The sequence below is a fragment of the Protopterus annectens genome, chromosome 8.part0 (genome assembly GCF_019279795.1).
Source record: "Protopterus annectens isolate FY-2018-M chromosome 8.part0, PAN1.0, whole genome shotgun sequence".
Lineage (NCBI taxonomy): Eukaryota > Metazoa > Chordata > Ceratodontiformes > Protopteridae > Protopterus > Protopterus annectens.
This window is the reverse complement of record NC_056741.1, coordinates 1,042,440,997-1,042,463,860: the sequence shown is the minus strand read 5'-3', so window position 1 is coordinate 1,042,463,860 and position 22,864 is coordinate 1,042,440,997.

Genomic DNA, 22,864 nt, shown 5'->3' with positions numbered 1-22,864 from the left:
GGAAAAGTATGAATATTTGCTACAGTTGTCTGAAAAAAACAATTCTTAGCAATAAGTGATTGCTCCCCCCACACACTCCCAAAAAATATTAGTTTAACTACTGGAATATGCTAGTTCCTATTATTTCACTTCCATCTGTATTAGCTGTTGATCTGGTAAGATCCAAAAAGTCATCTAGTTTCCAATGCATAAAGCCAGTGTTAGGCTGTGGAGCTTGTGCTTACATGCATAAATAACTCTTCATAAGCATCTTGAATAAAATTAAGAATTATAACGTTGTGATAAATGGTGTGTTAATGTTTGTTTTCTTAATTGTAGCACTTGCTGACTTGCTGAATGACAAGGATCACCTCCTGAGTGAGTATTTTTAATGTGCATTTTACTATAAACTTCATGTTGTTCTACTTTTTACTTGGCCCTCCACTAACTTTTCATTTTTCACTTCATTTGCTGATGGAGTAAGATGATAACAAGCAAATTCTAATTTTTAGTCAAGCAGATTTAAAGAAAAACAACCCCTTCATTTGCACTGTACAATCAATAATAAATAAAATAAAATGACTATACCCATTGTCAGCTTGCTTTGGTCTCTCACCATGCTCACCCCAGATAACCTAACACATCCGTCAGTTGATTGGACAATTCATTTTCCAAAACACAGCATCAATGGGACCGGATGGTGTCCCCAGCTGTGTGCTACATGAGCTAAATGAGGAATTAAACCCGCACATAAGGCAGCTGTTTAATCTCAGCCTTACCACAGGATACGTGCCCAAGGAGTGGCGTACGGCAACTGTGGTCCCACTCCACAAAGGCGGTGCCTCTACAGACCCTGGTAATTACCGCCCCATAAGCTTAACAAGTCTAGTCTGCAAAGCTATGGAGAAGATCATAATGGAGCTCATAAACAAAGATATAGGGGACTTGCAGACATTGGACCCGACCCAGTTTGGCTTCGTCAAGGGAAGATCATGCCTTTGAACTTGGTCGACTTCTTCGAAACAGTCACCAAGGCCATTGATGAGGGAAAGGCAGTCCATACAGCCTACCTTGACCTTGCAAAGGCTTTCGACACAATACCCCACTCGGGTATTGTAGAAAAACTTACCAGCTTAAATGCAAACCCATATGTCACAAGATGGGTTGCAAGAGTTGCTGGCGCTATGTCAGTCTCCAAGCCGGTCACAAGTGGTGTCCCACAGGGCTCGGTCCTTGGCCCCCTATTGTTCGGCATCTACTTCTCAGAAGTACAGGCCAACATGGGAGGATTTTGGCTGACAAAGTTTGCAGACGACTGCAAACTGGGCGCCATAGTGGAAAGTGCATCGGACACAGATATCCTTCAAAAGGGACTCACGGAAACAGATAGCTGGTGCCAGAGCCATGGCCTGAAGTTAAACGCCAAAAAATGTATAGTCATACCCTTTGGGAAAAACAAGGTAACCCCAAGCTACCATATAGGTGGCAATCCACTAAGCACAGAAGAGGTTATCAGGGACCTGGGGACCCAGGTTGACAGTGGCCTTTCTTTTGACACTCACGTTGCTAAAGTGGTTAGAAAGACCTTCTACATTGCCCACCTGATCATGAAGGGATTCACATCCAGATGTAGTGAGGTCATTGTTCCCCTGTACCCGTCACTTATCAGACCAATGATCGAGTACAATGCCCCATTTGGGATGTATCTCACCCGACATCTGCAGCAATTGGAGAGACCCCAAAAGTTCCTCACCAAAAGGATAAAAGGACTCCAAAATCTGTCATATGCTGCCAGATTGAAGAAACTCCAGCTCTATTCAGTCGCATACCGTCTGCTCAGAGGTGACATGTGCCTGACATACAAGGCCATGTCCAACCTGGAATTAATGGACATGCTCCACCTCAAAAAATCCAAATCCACCAAAACCACTAGAGCAAGCGACTTAAACTTAGCACGGATATAAATAGGACATGCTGGAGGGATAGATTTATCACTCAGAGACTCCCTATGCTGTGGAATAAAATCCCAGTCCATGTGAGGCAGAGCACCTCGCTGGCTCTGTTCAAGAGAAATCTTGACCTGTGGATGGGAGATCGTAGGTTTACCCCGGGAATCATCTCTGTGTCACTGCTGGACAGAGGCACAACAAACTAATGGGCACAGTATTTTTTCATATAAGGGGTGGCGTAAGCCACAAAAATTTGGGCTAGGCTTATAAATGCCTTAGGGCAGATAGCCTAGTATAAACCTATGAACTTATGAACCTATAAAAGAAGTGGTTGACTCTTGTCATTCCCAAATTCCAGCGTGTCAAGTGCAGAGCACCTGGGTGTCAGACCCCTCATTTGTACTGCACAAGACATGATTGCTCCCACTTTGAGCTGGCTCTGACCTCATATCATGCTTCCCCCTGCTAAGTTAATTCATCCTTTGGGTGCTAATCTTATACTCTAGCAGGTAAATTGCAGGACACCTGGGTGCTGGTCACTGGATTGGTGATGGAAGTCATTAATAGTGAGTTGGGCAGCTAGCATTTAGTCATTTGGAAGACAAATTTCCATTTCTGAACTACTACTTTAAGGATGAGTGACAGTAAAGGTATCAAGCCCTACTGTGTTGAATCACTTTCCCATTTTGGTGCTGCTCTTTTAGGGAACAGAGCTTGTAAAAATGTTGGAACCTACTGGCTGAAGCACATTTTCATATCTGTACTACTCCTTTAATGACAAGAGCTTGTAAAGGTGTTGAGTCCTGCTGTGCTGAAGCACATTCCCATTTCTGTACCACTCCTTTAAGGAGGAGAGTTTGTAATGGTGTCAATTCCTACTGTGCTGAAGCACATTCCCATTTCTGTACCACTCCTTTAAGGAGGAGAGCTTGTAATGGTGTCGAGTCCTGCTGTGCTGAAGCACATTCCCATTTCTGTACCACTCCTTTCAGGAGGAGAGCTTGTGATGGTGTCGTTCACTGCTGTGCTGAAGCACATTCCCATTTCTGTACCACTCCTTTAAGGAGGAGAGCTTGTAATGGTGTCGAGCACTGCTGTGCTGAAGCACATTCCCATTTCTGTACCACTCCTTTAAGGAGGAGAGCTTGTAATGGTGTTGAGTCCTGCTGTGCTGAAGCACATTCCCATTTCTGTACCGTTCCTTTAAGGAGAGCTTGTAATGGTGTCGAGCACTGCTGTGCTGAAGCACATTCCCATTTCTGTACCACTCCTTTAAGGAGGAGAGCTTGTAATGGTGTCGAGCACTGCTGTGCTGAGGCACATTCCTGTTTTTGAAGTGCTCTTTTAAGGAAAGAGTTTGTAATGTTGCTCAAACCCACAGTGCCGATCAGTGTTCATTCTTGTGGGTCTGTTAGTGCCATCAGGTCTGGCTCAGGACACCTTGTAATCGATGCTTATTGTTACCCCTACCCCACATGTCAGGGTGGTTGTTGCATCCTGCCTGGGCATCCCATCACTATGATATGTCTGTTTTAGGCAGGTCATCAGCAATGCATATGGAAATAAGCTATGAGAACAACTCAAATGAAAAATATTCATCAGAAATGCTTCTTTTTTTTAATACCTGCTGGAAATCAAATATTACAACTTGCAGATGTGATTTTTTTTTTGTTTGTTTTGCATTTTTCTTGGGGAAACATGAGTCAGGTAAATAATGATATGGAGTCAGATATTCATTTCAAATGTTTGACTATTTTGTGTATCAGGCTAAATGATACAACTTTTTCAGTCATGCTGAAATTTCAGTCTACATATGTAGAATGATTTTAGGTTTCAAAACTGACTATTGTTAAATATTTATACATTACATTATTAAATATTCAAAAAGACACAATAAACTCATGTTTTAATCTCATTTTAATATATATATATATATATATATATATATATATATATATATATATGTGTGTGTGTGTGTGTGTGTGTGTGTGTGTGTGTATATGGGTCTACTTCATATCACTGAAATCCCATTTCACTGAGACCAAATCACCTATTTTTTTAGAATCTCATTTCAGTGAATTGTAAGCTATAGACTTCCCAGCAGTAGTGGCAGCGTATAGAGTACTGTGAGGCAAAAAAAGGTATATGTCCTTTTCCCTAATGTAGTGCGATCCTAGAGTTGGTATATATAGTTAGGGGTGGTGTGGTGGCACAGCCACCCACATTGGGGGGATGTGGGGGTGTAACCCCCCCCCCACACACACACACACACACACACACACTTAGTTTGGATTTATATTGTCTGGTTTCTGTTAAGTTTTTGAGTTGTGGAAAGAGGTAGTCATTAATTTTGTGAGTGTGTTTGTCTATGGTTTCCTCTTTTGTCTTTTGAAATTTAGCATTGTAAGCTGTCGGTGAAATGGGATTCAGTGAAATAAGTTGTCGGTGTTGTGAAATTTAGGTGAGTGATCTGAAGTCGACTCATATAAATAAAAATATATATATATATATATATATATATATATATATATATATATATATATATATAAAATGTGTGTGTGTGCGTGTGTATGTATGTATATGTATGTATATATATATATATATATATATATATATATATATATATGTATTGTATTTTCACTATAGAACTGGTTACTTATTATGTTTGTAATAGTTACAAAGAGCAGCAGGAACACATTTCCACTCTTGAATGATAGCATTTTTGATTAGTAGATTGTTTATCAAATCAGCTTTTTGCATACACTGTTTATCTTCAAATTTATTAATTCTCATGCTCACTAAATAAAATGGAAGATGTCAAATGAGGTCACCATCTATTTCAGATGGTGACCCCGATTTCTCGAAATTCTGTTCATCTAAGAAGAAGGAGACTAATAACAGGGTCTGATGACCCATGATCATGAAAAGATACATATTCTGGAAGGAGCTGAGATATGCAATTAGAAATTAGAGCAAAGGGATCCAGAGATTAGCAGTCATTCCCATTTCCCTCTGAAAGTGGGATCTGCTTGGTATGGTCAACCTAGTTAACCTGGTTACCAAAATGCTAACAACCAAAAATAAATAAATTAGGCAAAATAAGAAATGCAAAGGGACAGGGCCAAAATCCAAGCAGCAAAGCACAATAAAAACAAATGTCCACAGTAGGCTGGAAGGTTTTTACTACAAATTGGTTTTATTACAAATCGGTGAGCGCTTTCATGGAAACTCCTCTTCTTCAGACCATAAATTAAAAACCAGCATAACATTCAAAACTTTTAAATGAACCACAGCCAATAAAAAGTTAAAAACAGGTCAAATGCCATCAGTTAACTAGTACCTAGTAAAATCAATGATGTACGTATCTCTTTCTTAGGGCAGGTTTTAAAGAGACATTGTTGTTCAAACCTGGACTAACATTATCCCTAAAATCTAATATCCAATGTAGTTCAGTATATTCAGTGTCATTACATAAATCCCTTCCCTTATACCTGAGTACATAATACTTAAAACTAAAAACTTAAAAGAATGTAATTCTCCTTTGTCTAAAACATGCTGTGTAAGGGCATTACTCAATTTCTTATTTTTAATATCATTATTTTGTTCTAATATCCTCTCCTTTAGAGTACGATTTGTTTTACCAATTCTAGAAACCCTCACAAACTATGTATTGAGCTAAATAAACTATATTCTTCATACCACAATCCGCATAGAAACCAAAATCAATAATCTTGGCCATCCTAGGATGACGAATGGAAGTTGCACTCCATATATACTTGGAAGCACTACAAGTACAACAAGGATACGTACCCTTACGTTCCGAATACTACAAGTACGACAAGGATACGTACCCTTACGTTCCGAATACTACAAGTACGACAAGGATACGTACCCTTATGTTCCGAATACTACAAGTATGACAAGGATACGTACCCTTACATTCTGAATACTACAAGTACGACAAGGATACGTACCCTTACGTTCCGAATACTACAAGTACGACAAGGATACGTACCCTTACGTTCCGAATACTACAAGTACAACAAGGATACGTACCCTTATGTTCCGAATATTACAAGTACGACAAGAATACGTACCCTTACGTTCCGAATACTACAAGTACGACAAGAATACGTACCCTTATGTTCCGAATACTACAAGTATGACAAGGATACGTACCCTTACATTCTGAATACTACAAGTACGACAAGGATACGTACCCTTACGTTCCGAATACTACAAGTACGACAAGGATACGTACCCTTACGTTCCGAATACTACAAGTACAACAAGGATACGTACCCTTATGTTCCGAATATTACAAGTACGACAAGGATACGTACCCTTACGTTCGGAATACTACAAGTATGACAAGGATACGTACCCTTACGTTCCGAATACTACAAGTACGACAAGGATACATAGCCTTATGTTCCGAATACTACAAGTACGACAAGGATACGTACCCTTATGTTCCGAATACTATAAGGACGACAAGGATACATACCCTTACGCTCCAAATACTACAAGTACGACAAGGATACGTACCATTACATTCCAAATACTACAAGTACGACAAGGACACGTACCCTTACGTTCCGAATACTACAAGTACGACACGGATACATACCCTTATGTTCCAAATACACTGTCCTAGCAGATTGTTGTCTATAGCATAATGCATTGCTTGAGTGGTTTATTATTCCTAAAAGTAAATTTAGGGGAGGGTCCTAATATTTTACACAACTCAGGATCCGTCATATGAATGGGCCAGTTCTTCTTTATAATATCACATGTCACATCAACATCACTGGAAAAAGTGAGAGTAACCCTATGCAGAGTATTGTCCCCAGTGGACACTTCAGACCTTGACTGTTCAGCAGAAATGTTAGAAAAATAAGGTCTAGTCAATACACTTCTGTTACCATATATCTCTTCAACTCCTCATTCAATGTTTCCCTTTTTGTAACCTCTTTGAATAAAATCCAATTTCAATGCATCAATAGTTGGCTTTAATGAAGTCTCATCAGTGTATAGTCTCATAACCCTCAAAATCTGATTCCTTAACACATTCCTGGGACATGCCTAGGGTGCATGCTAGTTTTATGTAAAAAATTTTTTTTACATGGTTTCTTAAATATCCTTGTGGAGAGATTCCCTATCATATCTTTATGGACTGTCACATCTAGGAAATCTATCTCAGTATCCAAGAATTGTACACTGAATTTCAAAAGGATGTAGCACTGTGCAGAAACTCCACAAAATCTAGCAGGCTTCTACAGGAGCCCTTCCATACCAAAAAACATCATCAATGAAATATCTATAAAACAATACATATGATTTAAAATGCTGATCATTAAAAATCACTTCTTCTTACCATAATAAACCACTCAAGCAATGCTTATGCTATAGACAACAATCTGCTAGGACAGTGTATTCAGAATGTAAGGGTACATATCCTTGTCATACTTGTAGTATTCAGAATGTAAGGGTACGTATCCTTGTCGTACTTGTAGTATTCGGAACGTAAGGGTACGTATCCTTGTCGTACTTGTAGTATTCGGAACATAAGGGTACGTATCCTTGTCGTACTTGTAGTATTCAGAATAAGGCACGTATCCTTGTCGTACTTGTAGTATTCGGAACATAAGGGTACGTATCCTTGTCGTACTTGTAGTATTCGGAACATAAGGGTACGTATCCTTGTCGTACTTGTAGTATTCGGAATGGAAGGGTACGTATCCTTGTCATACTTGTAGTATTCGGAACGTAAGGGTACGTATCCTTGTCGTACTTGTAGTATTCGGAACGTAAGGGTACGTATCCTTGTCGTACTTGTAGTATTCGGAATGTAAGGGTACATATCCTTGTCGTACTTGTAGTATTCGGAATGTAAGGGTACATATCCTTGTCGTACTTGTAGTATTCGGAACATAAGGGTACGTATCCTTGTCGTACTTGTAGTATTCGGAACGTAAGGGTACGTATCCTTGTCGTACTTGTAGTATTCGGAATGTAAGGGTACGTATACTTGTTTTACTTGTAGTGCTTCCAAGTATATATGGAGTGCAACTTCCATTCATCATCCTAGGATGGCCAAGATTATTGATATTGGTTTCTATGCGGATTATGGTATGAAGAATATAGTTTATTTCACTCAATACATAGTTTGTGAAGGTTTCTAGAATTGGTAAACAAATCATACTCTAAAGGAGAGGATACTAGAACAAAATAATTAGGTTCATAGGTAGATACTAGGCTATCTGCCTTAGGGCATTTATAAGCCTAGCCAGAGTGTATTTGGCTTCCGCCTCCCTATTAGATTAACCTACTGTGCCTCTGTAAAGTAGGTCACAGATGGTACCCTTTTAAGATTAGTTTACTGTGCCTCTGTCTAGCAGGGACACAGGAGAGATCCCAGGGGTGAATTTGCGATTTCCCATCCACGTGTCCAAATTTCGCTTGAAGAGGGTCAGCGAGGGGCTATGTCTAACATGAATTGGGATTCTATTCCAGAGTGAGGGAAGCCTCTGGGAAATGAATCTGTCCCTCCAGCATGTCCTATTTATTTTTGTGCTGAGGTTTAGGTCCCTGGAGCGTGTAGCTCTAAGGGACTTGGATTGTTTGAGGTGGAGCATGTCCATTAATTCTGAGTTTGACATGGCTTTGTACGTCAGGCATAGATCGCCCCTGAGTAGGTGGTAAGCAACTGAGTAGAGCTGGAGTTTCTTTAGTCGAGCTGCATAGGACATCTGTTTGTAGCCCATGATCCTCTTGGTGAGGTACGTTTGGGGTCTCTCCATTTGCTGCAGGTGTCGGGTAAGGTACATCCCAAAAGGGGCATTGTATTCAATTATGGGCCTGATGAGTGACGGGTAGAGGGGCACAATGACCTCTCTTGATCTAGATGCGAACCCTTTCGTGATAAGATGGGCTATATAGAAGGTCTTTCTAACCACTTTGGCAACGTGATTATCAAAGGAGAGATTACTATCTACGTTGGTCCCCAAATCTCTAATTAATTCTTCTGTACTTAATGGATTACCACCTATGTGGTAATTTGTGGGCACCTTGTTTTTCCCAAAGTGGATGACTATGCACTTTTTAGCATTTAGCTTGAGGCCGTGGTTCTGGCACCAAGCATCCGTCTCTGTGAGACCCTTTTGGAGGATGCTTGTGTCAGCTGGAGATTCAATTATGGCCCCCAGTTTGCAGTCATCTGTGAACTTTGTCAGCCATAATCCCCCCGTGTTAGCCTGAACCTCAGAGAAGTATATACTGAACAAGAGAGGTCCCAGAACTGAGCCCTGTGGGACGCCACTTGTAACTGGTTTGGATTTGGACATGGCACCTGCGATTCTGACCATGTGGGTTCTATCTCTGAGCCAGTTTGCAACCCATCTTGTGATATAGGGGTTGATATTTAAGCTGGTAAGCTTATTTATGATGCCCGAGTGGGGTATTGTGTCGCAGGCTTTTGCGAGGTCCAGGTAGGCTGTGTGGACTACCTTGCCCTCATCTATGGCTTTGGTAACTGTTTCAAAGAAATCAAATAGGTTTAAGAGGCAAGATCTGCCCTTAACAAAGCCGAATTTGGTAGGGTCCAGTGTCTGGAGGCTCCCAATGTCTTTGTTTATGAGTTCCATGATAATACGCTCCATAGCTTTACAGACCAGACTAGTCAGGCTTTTGGGGCGATAGTTTCCGGGGTCCATTGTGGCACCACCTTTATGGAGTGGAACCACTGTAGCTGTACGCCATTCTTTGGGTACATATCCTGTAGTAAGGCTAAGTTTGAACAGTGACTTAATGTGAGGGTTCAGTTCTTTCTTGAAGCTCGTGTAAGACACAGCCTGGGACACCGTCCGGTCCCATAGATGCTGTGTTTTTTGCTTTGGAGAGGGCAGCTTTCACCTGTGCATCTGTGATGTCAGGGAGGTTACATTCAGTTGGGATAGGCATTTGCTCCTTTGGGGGGGAAGGGAGGGAGAAGTTTGCGCTGAGTCTGTCTGCCAGGATGTTGGCTATGTCTGTAGGTTCGGTATATTTTGTATCGTTATGCAACAATTCAGAGCATATCTGGGAGTTTCCGCCCATGTTTCTGACATAACTAAAGAAGGCCTTGTGATTATCTTTAGTGTCTAGGGCAATTTTTCTTTCGAAACTGGCCTTTGATGATTTTATGAGGGATCGAAGTTTCTTGCTAATACTGATCAGTGATGCCTTCCCTTTTTGGGATTTTGCTCTGTCATGTAGTAGCTTCCTCCTTCTGTTGTATAGCTTATTTATGGCCGAGGTCCACCAGACCGGTCTCCTGTTTTTGGAGGAGTGAGTCTTGGTTTTATTTGGGATAGCATGATCCATGCATTCCTGCAGGTGCTCATAGAATGCATTTGTAAATGATTCTGCAGATTGGGCTGTATTATCCTCTAGCTCAGGGGCTTTGAAGGATTCCACCTCAGTCTTGAGAATTGCAAAGTTGGCTTTGGAGAAATTCTTTACAGTGATTTCCTTGGCTGGGGTGGGGACGGGATATGGATGTCTAGGGAAATTTGTTTATGGTCTGATCTTACCAATGAGGGGTTTACCTCTGGTGTGGAACACAGAGTCCCCATGTTGGTGATGACCAGGTCCAATACGTTGTTCCCTCTTGTGGGAGTGGTGACCAGTTGTTCCATTGCGTTAGATTTTATAAATTCAAGGAACCATTGGGCGAGGGTGTTTGGGCTTGAGTAGTTTTCCCAGTCAATGTTTGGGTAGTTGAAGTCACCCAATAACACAGTGTTTGGAGAGACTTTCATATTCTCCAGTGTTCTCGGGAATGCCAAGTGGGTTCCTGTAATAGGGAGGGTGTTCTGTAGCAGGCTACAAACTGAATGGCAAATCCAATAAATTTATTTTCGTAGTACTGAATATAGATTTCTCTTCTCTAGCGCCTCGACATAAGCCTTTAACAGAGTATAACAAGAACCATTTCTCATTCCTTTTTATAGTAAAAACAGTTCTAATAAAACAATTAAAAAACAATTAATTATAACAACCATTTCCAATTAAGCTCTCTGTTTAACCCCTTAGGGTATAAGGTGTCAAATTTTAAAATAAGCAATGCTTCTTTCCATTGTAATTTATTCTTAAGGCACATACCTTTTTCACAATGCACTTTTTCCAAAACTGTGCCTATTAATTTATTTCCATCACTGTTATGATACTTTTTAAAGTGTAAGCCTAATGGGCTTTCCACCTTTCCATTTCTAATATTTCTCAGATGTCTTAAGTTTTAAAGTGTAAGCCTAATGGGCTTTCCACCTTTCCATTTCTAATATTTCACAGATGTTCTAAAAATCTAACATGAAAACTTCTTTTAGATTCTCCTATATAAAATAAATTACACTCACATTTGAGCACATAAACAATACCTTCTGTATTACAACTGCAACTATCATTCACACTAAATTTCTTTCCATTTATTCGATCAAAAGAATTCACTGTCTGGCTACATATACTGCAGTGTCCGCATGCTTTAAAACCACAATCAGATATGCATTTGGTTAATCTTACAGCAGGAAAAATAAAATGAGCATGGACTAACATATCCTTAATACTCTTTCCACGCTTATATGACACCATAGGTTTTTGAGGTATTAATTCTCCTAAAAAAGGATCTTGTATCAAATATTTCCAATAGAACATAATTATTTTAACTAGTTCCTCTGTATATATTCCGTAAGTGGTCACAAAGAATATTTGTTCCACTTGTTCATTATGTATATTTTTATCTGGTTTACCCCTATACTTTACTTGCTTATTAGTCTGATTTTTTTAACTCAGATTCTTTTTAGCTTTTTCTACATTTTCTATACTATAACCTCTTTTTATAAATTTACTACAGATTTGTTCAATTTCTAATTCCTTTTGTTGTCTATCACTGGTCAATCTTCAGATACGCAATAATTCATTGTAAGGAAGTGCTGATATTAGATGTGGTGGATGACAACTAGTTCCATATATAAAATTATTAACACCCTCAAATTTATAATGGACTGATGTCGCCACTTTATTATTTTTTACTTTCAAATTCACATCTAAAAATGTCACTTTATCTCCCCACTGAACTCCATCAAACTTTATACCAAAATTATTACAGTCTAAATCCTGAATGAAATTATATACACTTGAAATACCCCCTTCACACAAAAAAATCAAATCATCTATGTAACGATAATATTCTACCACATGATTTCTAAAAAAGCACATTCTATACAAAAATTCTATTTCAAAGTGACCCATAAATAAATTTGCATATACTGGAGCAAACACTGCTCCCATCGCTGGTCCCTTTATTTGTTGATATAAAATATCATTAAATTCAAAATAATTATTTTTAAGACAAAACTGTATTAAATCAATTGTATAGTAGGTCAGTGGAGTATCACCCAGATGAAACTTAAGAGCTTCAACACCTAATTCATGTGTAATATTTTTATACAGGTTTTTAACATCTAATACTATCCAATACCTATTTTCATTCCACTGAATTCTGTCAACTTTTTCCAGGAAGTCAAAAGTGTCTCTGATGTAAGACGATAATTTCACAACCTTAGGTAGAAGTAGTTCATGTAACACAATTCCTATATTGTGAAGAAAATAATTACATGCAGACACTATTGGACGACCTTGTTTACATCTATTTTTATGTAACTTAGGAAGACAATAAAATTTGGCCATAGTACATTTATCTATGGAAAATTTCTTCTCTATGTCCTTCTTTGTAAAGTAGCCCAGCCTGTACCCTTTGTATATTAATTCATTATATGCCAACAAAGCTGTTTCATATTCTTTCTATGCTGCAATTCTATATATTTCATCATTATTTAAGTTGTCCATACACATCTTGTGATACTGTTCTACAGTCATTACAACGAACTTATTGCCTTTATCTGAAGGCTTGAAAATAATATCATTTCTGTATCGCATACTTTTCAATGCCTCCCATTCATTTTTAGTCAGATTATAAGAAACTTTTTTCTTTTGTTTAAAAATATCTTGCATAGAATAATTTACTACACTAGAAAAATGTTTCACTGTTTCATTAGTAAAAGGAGGTATATAACTACTTTTGATACTAATTTTATCAGTTGGCAATAAACAATAAGCATTCATAATTTCATCATTTTCAAAGAAAGAATCACAAGAAAAAAATTCCATAGAAGTTGTTTCATTTAAAGAATCATTAATTTCAAAAGAATTCGTTACTTCTATATTACTTTCTTTGTGCCTTGAAAAAAAACATAATAGATGTAATTTCCTTAAATGAAAGCATATTGGAAATAACAGTAGGAACAAATTTAATACCACAATTTAGTACTGCTATTACAGTATCTGAAAAATGACAACCAGTTAAATTAAAAACATATTGTTCATTTGGCTCACAATTAATATTATTAGTCTTAAAAAAATTAGTACCATCTTTTTCTTTTCCCCTGTTGGTTCTGTTGTTGTCTGCCCCACGTTGTATCTGTTTGTCCCCTTTTCCGACCTCTCTCACTTGTATTGGGTCTGTTATGAAATTGTTCATACATATAGTCACTTTTTTGGGCTGGGGGAAGTGAAGGAAATTCTGCATTTTCATCCGACCATTCTCCTGAAGCTTCAGTTGCCTCCGACGAGGCAAACGAGACACCATGTTTTTTCTTTGCTACTTTTTTACCAAAAGACCCGCCCATATTCTTCTGATAGTTTTTATTGGAGAACACTGTCTCATTAGCATAGTCTCTAAGATCTCTCTGTAATTTGCATATTTTTCTATCAATCAACACTTCTGTTTTACTCAATACCTTTTCATTTAAATCTTTTAACACACCCTCAAATCTAGGGACCATCAGAGAGTTACACAGACTTGAACACAACTTAGTAATATCACTTTTAATCTGTTTTTGTTTTAACAGATCTCTTTCAACTAAAATAGCCACCCATTCTGTTGTACAGCGATGTGCTGCCATTGCCCATCTTTTGGCAAACTGCACATCTTCTACATTTTTTTGTCAAAGGGTGTAGAAGGATTCTTATAAGGTCTTAGTCCTTTTGGAGTAATATTTAACTCCAAATACCTTTGCAGGCTAATAATATTATAATGTGTTGCATTTTCTTTTAAAAAGTAAACTTTCAAGTTTTTTAACAGTACCTTGTAATTCAGCTGAAATAGCTGTAGTATGATTCTGTCCTATAGTGGAAAAGGGATTAACTGTTCGCTTTTGACATCCATCCAGCAACACTTTATCCCAGATCTTTTGCGACTCACCCAACTGGGATATAGAATTCATACCTCTTTCAGGCAAACGTTCTCCCACCTGTAAAATATTTTGCTCAAATGTTTTTTGAGTAGTTTCTCCCAGATCCTCTTGAAAAATTCTGGGAGTTTGAAAAGAAGGATCACTGGCCATGCTGAAAATATATTATACCACACAATGAAGCAATAATCCAAAAAATGACTCAGCCAGTAAATCCAATACATTTATTTTCACAGTACTGAATATAGATTTCTCTTCTCCAGCGCCTCAATATAAGCCTTTAACAGAGTATAACAAGAACCATTTCTCATTCCTTTTTATAGTAAAAACAGTTCTAATAAAACAATTAAAAAACAATTAATTATAACAACCATTTCCAATTAAGCTCTCTGTTTAACCCCTTAGGGTATAAGGTATCAAATTTTAAAATAAACAATGCTTCTTTCCACTGTAATTTATTCTTAAGGCATATGCCTTTTTCACAATACACTTTTTCTAAAATTGTACCTACTAATTTATTTCCATCACTGTTATGATACTTTTTAAAGTGTAAGCCTAATGGGCTTTCCACCTTTCCATTTCTAATATTTCTCAGATGTTCTAAAAATCTAACACAAAAACTTTTTTAGATTCTCCTATATAAAATAAATTACACTCACATTTGAGCACATAAACAATACCTTCTGTATTACAACTGCAACTATCATTCACACTAAATTTCTTTCCATTTATTTGATCAAAAAATTCACTGTTTGATTACATATACTGCAGTGTCCGCATGCTTTAAAACCACAATCAGATATACATTTAGTTAATCTTACAGCAGGAAAAATGAAATGAGCATGTACTAACATATCCTTAATACTCTTTCCATGCTTATATGATACCATAGGTCTTTGAGGTATCAATTCTCCTAAAAAAGGATCTTGTGTCAAATATTTCCAATAGAACATAATTATTTTAACTAATTCCTCTGTATATACTCCATAAGTGGTCACAAAAAATATCTTTTCCACTTGTTTATTATGTATATTTTTATCTGATCTACCACAATACTTTACTTGCTTATTATTTTGATTTTTTAACTCAGATTCTTCTTAGCTTGTTCTACATCTTCTATACTATAGCCTCTTTTTATAAATTTACTACAAATTTGTTCAATTTCTAATTCTTTATGTTACCTATCACTGGTCAATCTTGAAATATGCAATAATTCATTCTAGGGAAGAGCTGATATTAAGTGTGGTGGATGACAACTAGTCCCATGAATAAAGTTATTAAACCCCTCAAATTTATAATGGACTGATGTCACCACTTCATTATTTTTTACTTCCAAATTCACATCTAAAAATGTTACTTTATCTCCCCACTGAGCTCCATCAAACTTTATACCAAAATTATTGCAATCTAAATCCTGAATGAAATTATATACACTGGAACTACCCCTTCACATAAAAAAATCAAATCATCTATGTAACGATAGTACTTTATCACAAAATTTCTAAAAAAAGCACATTCTATATAGAAATTCTATTTCAAAGTGACCCATAAACAAATTTGCATATGTAGGAGCAAACACTGCTCCCATTGCTGTTCCCTTTATTTGTTGGTATGAAATATCATTAAATTCAAAAAAATTATTTTGAAGACAGAACTGTATTAAACCAATTATATAATAAGTCAGTGGTGTATCACCTAGATGAAACTTTAAAGCTTTAATACCCAATTCCTGTACAATATTCGTATACAAATTTTTAACATCTAATACCATCCAGTATCTATTTTCATTCCACTGTGTTCTATCTACTTTTTCAAGGAAGTCAAACGTGTCTCTAATGTACGATGATAACTTCACAACCTTAGGTAGAAGTAATTCATGTAATACAATTCCTATGTTGTGAAGAAAATAATTACATGCAGACACTATTGACGACCTTGTTTACATCTATTTTTGTGTAACTTAGGAAGACAATAAAATTTAGCCATGGTACATTTATCTATGGAAAACTTCTTCTCAATGTCCTTCTTAGTAAAGTAACCCAACCTATGCCCCTTATATATTAATTCATTATATGCCAACAAAGCTATATCATAGTCTTTCCTTACTGCAATTCTATATATCTATAATGGTTTTATTTTCTTGTTTTAATTACATCATTTGTATTACATAGTATTATTTTTTTGTTGTTAGAATTGCATCACCTGACCTGACTGACCTGTAAATATATTTCATCAATATTTAAATTATCCATACAGATCTTATAGTACTGATCTACAGTCATTACTACTAACTTATTACCTTTGTCTGAGGGCTTGAAAATAATGTCATTCCTATGTCTCATTTTTTTCAATGCTTCCCATTCATTTTTATTCAGATTATAAGAAATTTTTCTCTTTTGTTTAAAAATATCTTGCATAGAATAATTTACTACACTAGAAAAATATTTTACTGTTTCATTATTAAAAGGAGGTATATAGCTGCTTTTAATGCTAATTTTATCAGTTTGGCAACAAACAGTAAGCATTCATAATTTCATCATTTTCAAAAGAAGAATCACAAGAAAAAAATTCCATAGAAATTGTTTCATTTAAAGAACCATTAATTTCAAAGGAATTCATTACTTCTACATTATTTTCTTTATGCCTTGAAAAAAACACAATAAATGTAATTTCCTTACTAATTTAAAAATATCTATTTTAAATGAATGCATATTCGAAATAACAGTAGGAATAAATTTAATACCACGATTTAATACTGCTATTTCAGTGTCTGTAAAAAGACTGCCAGTTAAATTGAAAACATATTGTTCACTTGGCTCACAATCAGTGTTATAAATTTCAGAAAAATTAGTACCATCTTTTTCTTTTCCCCTGTTGGTTCTGTTGTTGTTGTCTGCCCCACTTCATATCCATTTGTCCCCTTTTCTGACCTCTCTCACTTGTATTGGGTCTATTGTGAAAATGTTCATACATATATTCACTTTTTTGGGGTGGGGGAAGTGAAGGAAAGTCTACATTTACATCCGACCATTCTCCTGAAGCTTCAGTTGCGTCCGACGAAGCAAACGAGACACCATGTTTTTTCTTTGCTACTTTTTTACCAAAAGACCTGCCCATAGTCTTCTGATAGTTTTTATTAGAGAACGCTGTTTCATTAGCATAGTCTCTTAGGTCTCTCTGTAATTTGCGTATTTTTCTGTCAATCAACACTTCTGTTTTACTCAGAACTTTTTCATTTAAATCTTTTAACACACCCTCAAATCTAGGGACCATCAGAGAATTACACAGACTTGAACACAGCTTAGTAATATCACTTTTAATCTGTTTTTTGTTTTAACAGGTCTCTTTCAACTAGAATGGCCACCCATTCTGTTGTACAGCGATGTGCTGCCATCGCCCATCTTTTAGCAAATTGCATATCTTCTGTATTTTTCTCATCAAAGGGTGTAGAAGGATTTTTATACGGTCTTAGTCCTTTTGGAGTAACATTTAACTCCAAATACCTTTGCAGGCTAATAATATTATAATGCGTTGCATTTTCTCTAAAAAGTAAACTTTCAAGTTTTTTAACAGTACCTTGTAATTCAGCGGAAATAGCTGTAGTATGGTTCTGTCCTATGGTGGAAAAAGGATTAACTGTTCACTTTTGACATCCATCCATCAGTACTTTATCCCAGATCTTTTGCGACTCACCCAACTGGGATATAGAATTCATACCTCTTTCAGGCAAACGTTCTCCCACCTATAAAATATTTTGCTCAAATGTTCTCTGAGTGGTTTCTCCCAGATCCTCTCGAAAAATTCTGGGAGTTTGAAAAGAAGGATCACTGGCCATATGTAAAGTATATGACACCACACAATGAAATAATAATCCAAAAAATGACTCAGCCAGTAAATCCAATATATTTATTTTCGTAATAGACTTCTCTTCTCCAGCGCCTCGGCATAAGCCTTTAACAGAGTATAACAAGAACTATTTCTCATTCCTTTTTATAGTAAAAACAGTTCTAATAAAACAATTAAAAGAGTAATTGATTATAACAACCATTTCCAATTAAGTTCTCTATTTAACCCCTTAGGGTATAAGGTATCAAACTTTAAAATAAACAATGCTTCTTTCCACTGTAATTTATTCTTAAGGCATATGCCTTTTTCACAATACACTTTTTCTAAAATTGTACCTACTAATTTATTTCCATCACTGTTATGATACTTTTTAAAGTGTAAGCCTAATGGGCTTTCCACCTTTTCATTTTTAATATTTCTCAGATGTTCTAAAAATCTAACACGGAAACTTCTTTTAGATTCTCCTATATAAAATAAATTACACTCACATTTAAGCACATAAACAATGCCTTCTGTATTACAACTGTAACTGTCATTCACACTAAATTTCTTTCCATTTATTTGAACAAAAAAATTCACTGTTTGATTACATATACTGCAGTGTCCACGTGCTTTAAAACCACAATCAGATATACATTTAGTTAATCTTACAGCAGGAAAAATGAAATAAGCATGTACTAACATATCCTTAATACTTTTTCCATGCTTGTATGATACCATAGGTCTTTGAGGTATCAATTCTCCTAAAAAAGGATCTTGTGTCAAATATTTCCAATAGAACATAATTATTTTAACTAATTCCTCTGTATATACTCCATAAGTGGTCACAAAAAAATATCTTTTCCACTTGTTTATTATGTATATTTTTATCTGATCTACCACAATACTTTACTTGCTTATTACTTTGATTTTTTAAACTCAAATTCTTCTTAGCTTGTTCTACATCTTCTATACTATAGCCTCTTTTTATAAATTTACTACAAATTTGTTCAATTTCTAATTCTTTATGTTACCTATCACTGGTCAATCTTGAAATATGCAATAATTCATTATAGGGAAGAGCTGATATTAAGTGTGGTGGATGACAACTAGTCCCATGTATAAAGTTATTAAACCCCTCAAATTTATAATGGACTGATGTCACCACTTCATTATTTTTTACTTCCAAATTCACATCTAAAAATGTTACTTTATCTCCCCACTGAGCTCCATCAAACTTTATACCAAAATTATTGCAATCTAAATCCTGGATAAATTTATGTACACTGGAACTACCCCCTTCACATAAAAAAATCAAATCATCTATGTAACGATAGTACTTTATCACAAAATTTCTAAAAAAGCACATCCTATATAGAAATTCTATTTCAAAGTGACCCATAAACAAATTTGCATATGTAGGAGCAAACACTGCTCCCATTGCTGTTCCCTTTATTTGTTGGTATGAAATATCATTAAATTCAAAAAAATTATTTTGAAGACAGAACTGTATTAAACCAATTATATAATAAGTCAGTGGTGTATCACCTAGATGAAACTTTAAAGCTTTAATACCCAATTCCTGTACAATATTCGTATACAAATTTTTAACATCTAATACCATCCAGTATCTATTTTCATTCCACTGTGTTCTATCTACTTTTTCAAGGAAGTCAAAAGTGTCTCTAATGTACGATGATAACTTCACAACCTTAGGTAGAAGTAATTCATGTAATACAATTCCTATGTTGTGAAGAAAATAATTACATGCAGACACTATTGGACGACCCGGAGGGTTACATCTATTTTTGTGTAACTTAGGAAGACAATAAAATTTAGCCATGGTACATTTATCTATGGAAAACTTCTTCTCAATGTCCTTCTTAGTAAAGTAACCCAACCTATGCCCCTTATATATTAATTCATTATATGCCAACAAAGCTATATCATAGTCTTTCCTTACTGCAATTCTATATATCTATAATGGTTTTATTTTCTTGTTTTAATTACATCATTTGTATTACATAGTTAGTATTATTTGTTTGTTGTTAGAATTGCATCACCTGACCTGAACTAATATCCCTGTATTATTGCTCTTTATATATCATAACTTTTTTTACTACATGTTCTTCTAAACATGCTTTTTAATCTGTGGAGCTTTTCTCCGGCCTCTCTCCCAAAAATGGACAACGAAATGGACAACGCATACAGTCAACAAATGTAAAATAAATAAATAAAATAAATATATTTCATCAATATTTAAATTATCCATACAGATCTTATAGTACTGATCTACAGTCATTACTACTAACTTATTACCTTTGTCTGAGGGCTTGAAAATAATGTCATTCCTATGTCTCATTTTTTTCAATGCCTCCCATTCATTTTTAGTCAGATTATAAGAATTTTTTCTCTTTTGTTTAAAAATATCTTGCATAGAATAATTTACTACACTAGAAAAATATTTTACTGTTTCATTATTAAAAGGAGGTATATAGCTGCTTTTAATGCTAATTTTATCAGTTTGGCAACAAACAGTAAGCATTCATAATTTCATCATTTTCAAAAGAAGAATCACAAGAAAAAAATTCCATAGAAATTGTTTCATTTAAAGAATCGTGCATTTTAAAGGAATTCATTACTTCTACATTATTTTCTTTATGCCTTGAAAAAAACACAATAAATGTAATTTCCTTACTAATTTAAAAATATCTATTTTAAATGAATGCATATTCGAAATAACAGTAGGAATAAAAATAATACCACGATTTAATGCTGCTATTTCAGTGTCTGTAAAAAGACTGCCAGTTAAATTGAAAACATATTGTTCACTTGGCTCACAATCAGTGTTATAAATTTCAGAAAAATTAGTACCATCTTTTTCTTTTCCCCTGTTGGTTCTGTTGTTGTTGTCTGCCCCACTTCGTATCCATTTGTCCTTTTTTCTGACCTCTCTCACTTGTATTGGGTCTATTGTGAAAATGTTCATACATATATTCACTTTTTTGGGGTGGGGGAAGTGAAGGAAAGTCTGCATTTTCATCTGACCATTCTCCTGAAGCTTCAGTTGCCTCCGACGAGGCAAACGAGACACCATGTTTTTCTTTGCTACTTTTTTAACTAAAGGCCTGGACATAGTATTCTGATAGTTGTTATTGGAGAACACTGTTTCATTAGCATAGTCTCTAAGATCTCTCTGTAATTTGCATATTTTTCTATCAATCAATGTTTCCGTCTTACTCAATACCTTCTCATTCAGATCTTTTAACACACCCTCAAACCTACACAGACTTGAACACAACTTAGTAATATCACTTTTAATCTGTTTTTGTTTTAACAGATCTCTTTCAACTAAAATAGCCACCCATTCTGTTGTACAGCGATGTGCTGCCATTGCCCATCTTTTGGCAAACTGCACATCTTCTACATTTTTTTGTCAAAGGGTGTAGAAGGATTCTTATAAGGTCTTAGTCCTTTTGGAGTAATATTTAACTCCAAATACCTTTGCAGGCTAATAATATTATAATGTGTTGCATTTTCTTTTAAAAAGTAAACTTTCAAGTTTTTTAACAGTACCTTGTAATTCAGCTGAAATAGCTGTAGTATGATTCTGTCCTATAGTGGAAAAGGGATTAACTGTTCGCTTTTGACATCCATCCAGCAACACTTTATCCCAGATCTTTTGCGACTCACCCAAGTGGGATGCAGAATTCATACCCCTTTCAGGCACGTTCTCCCACCTGTAAGATATTTTGCTCAAATGTTCTGTGAGAAGTTTCTTCCAGATCCTCTCGAAAAATTCTGGGAGTTTGAAAAGAGGAATCACTGGCCATGCTGAAAATATATTATACCACACAATGAAGCAATAATCCAAAAAATGACTCAGCCAGTAAATCCAATACATTTATTTTCACAGTACTGAATATAGATTTCTCTTCTCCAGCGCCTCAATATAAGCCTTTAACAGAGTATAACAAGAACCATTTCTCATTCCTTTTTATAGTAAAAACAGTTCTAATAAAACAATTAAAAAACAATTAATTATAACAACCATTTCCAATTAAGCTCTCTGTTTAACCCCTTAGGGTATAAGGTGTCAAATTTTAAAATTAGCAATGCTTCTTTCCATTGTAATTTATTCTTAAGGCACATACCTTTTTCACAATGCACTTTTTCCAAAACTGTGCCTATTAATTTATTTCCATCACTGTTATGATACTTTTTAAAGTGTAAGCCTAATGGGCTTTCCACCTTTCCATTTCTAATATTTCTCAGATGTCTAAAAATCTAACACGAAAACTTCTTTTAGATTCTCCTATATAAAATAAATTACACTCACATTTGAGCACATAAACAATACCTTCTGTATTACAACTGCAACTATCATTCACACTAAATTTCTTTCCATTTATTCGATCAAAAGAATTCACTGTCTGGCTACATATACTGCAGTGTCCGCATGCTTTAAAACCACAATCAGATATGCATTTGGTTAATCTTACAGCAGGAAAAATAAAATGAGCATGGACTAACATATCCTTAATACTCTTTCCACACTTATATGACACCATAGGTTTTTGAGGTACTAATTCTCCTAAAAAAGGATCTTGTATCAAATATTTCCAATAGAACATAATTATTTTAACTAGTTCCTCTGTATATATTCCGTACGTGGTCACAAAGAATATTTGTTCCACTTGTTCATTATGTATATTTTTATCTGGTTTACCCCTATACTTTACTTGCTTATTAGTTTGATTTTTTAAACTCAGATTCTTTTTAGCTTGTTTTACATTTTCTATACTATAACCTCTTTTTATAAGT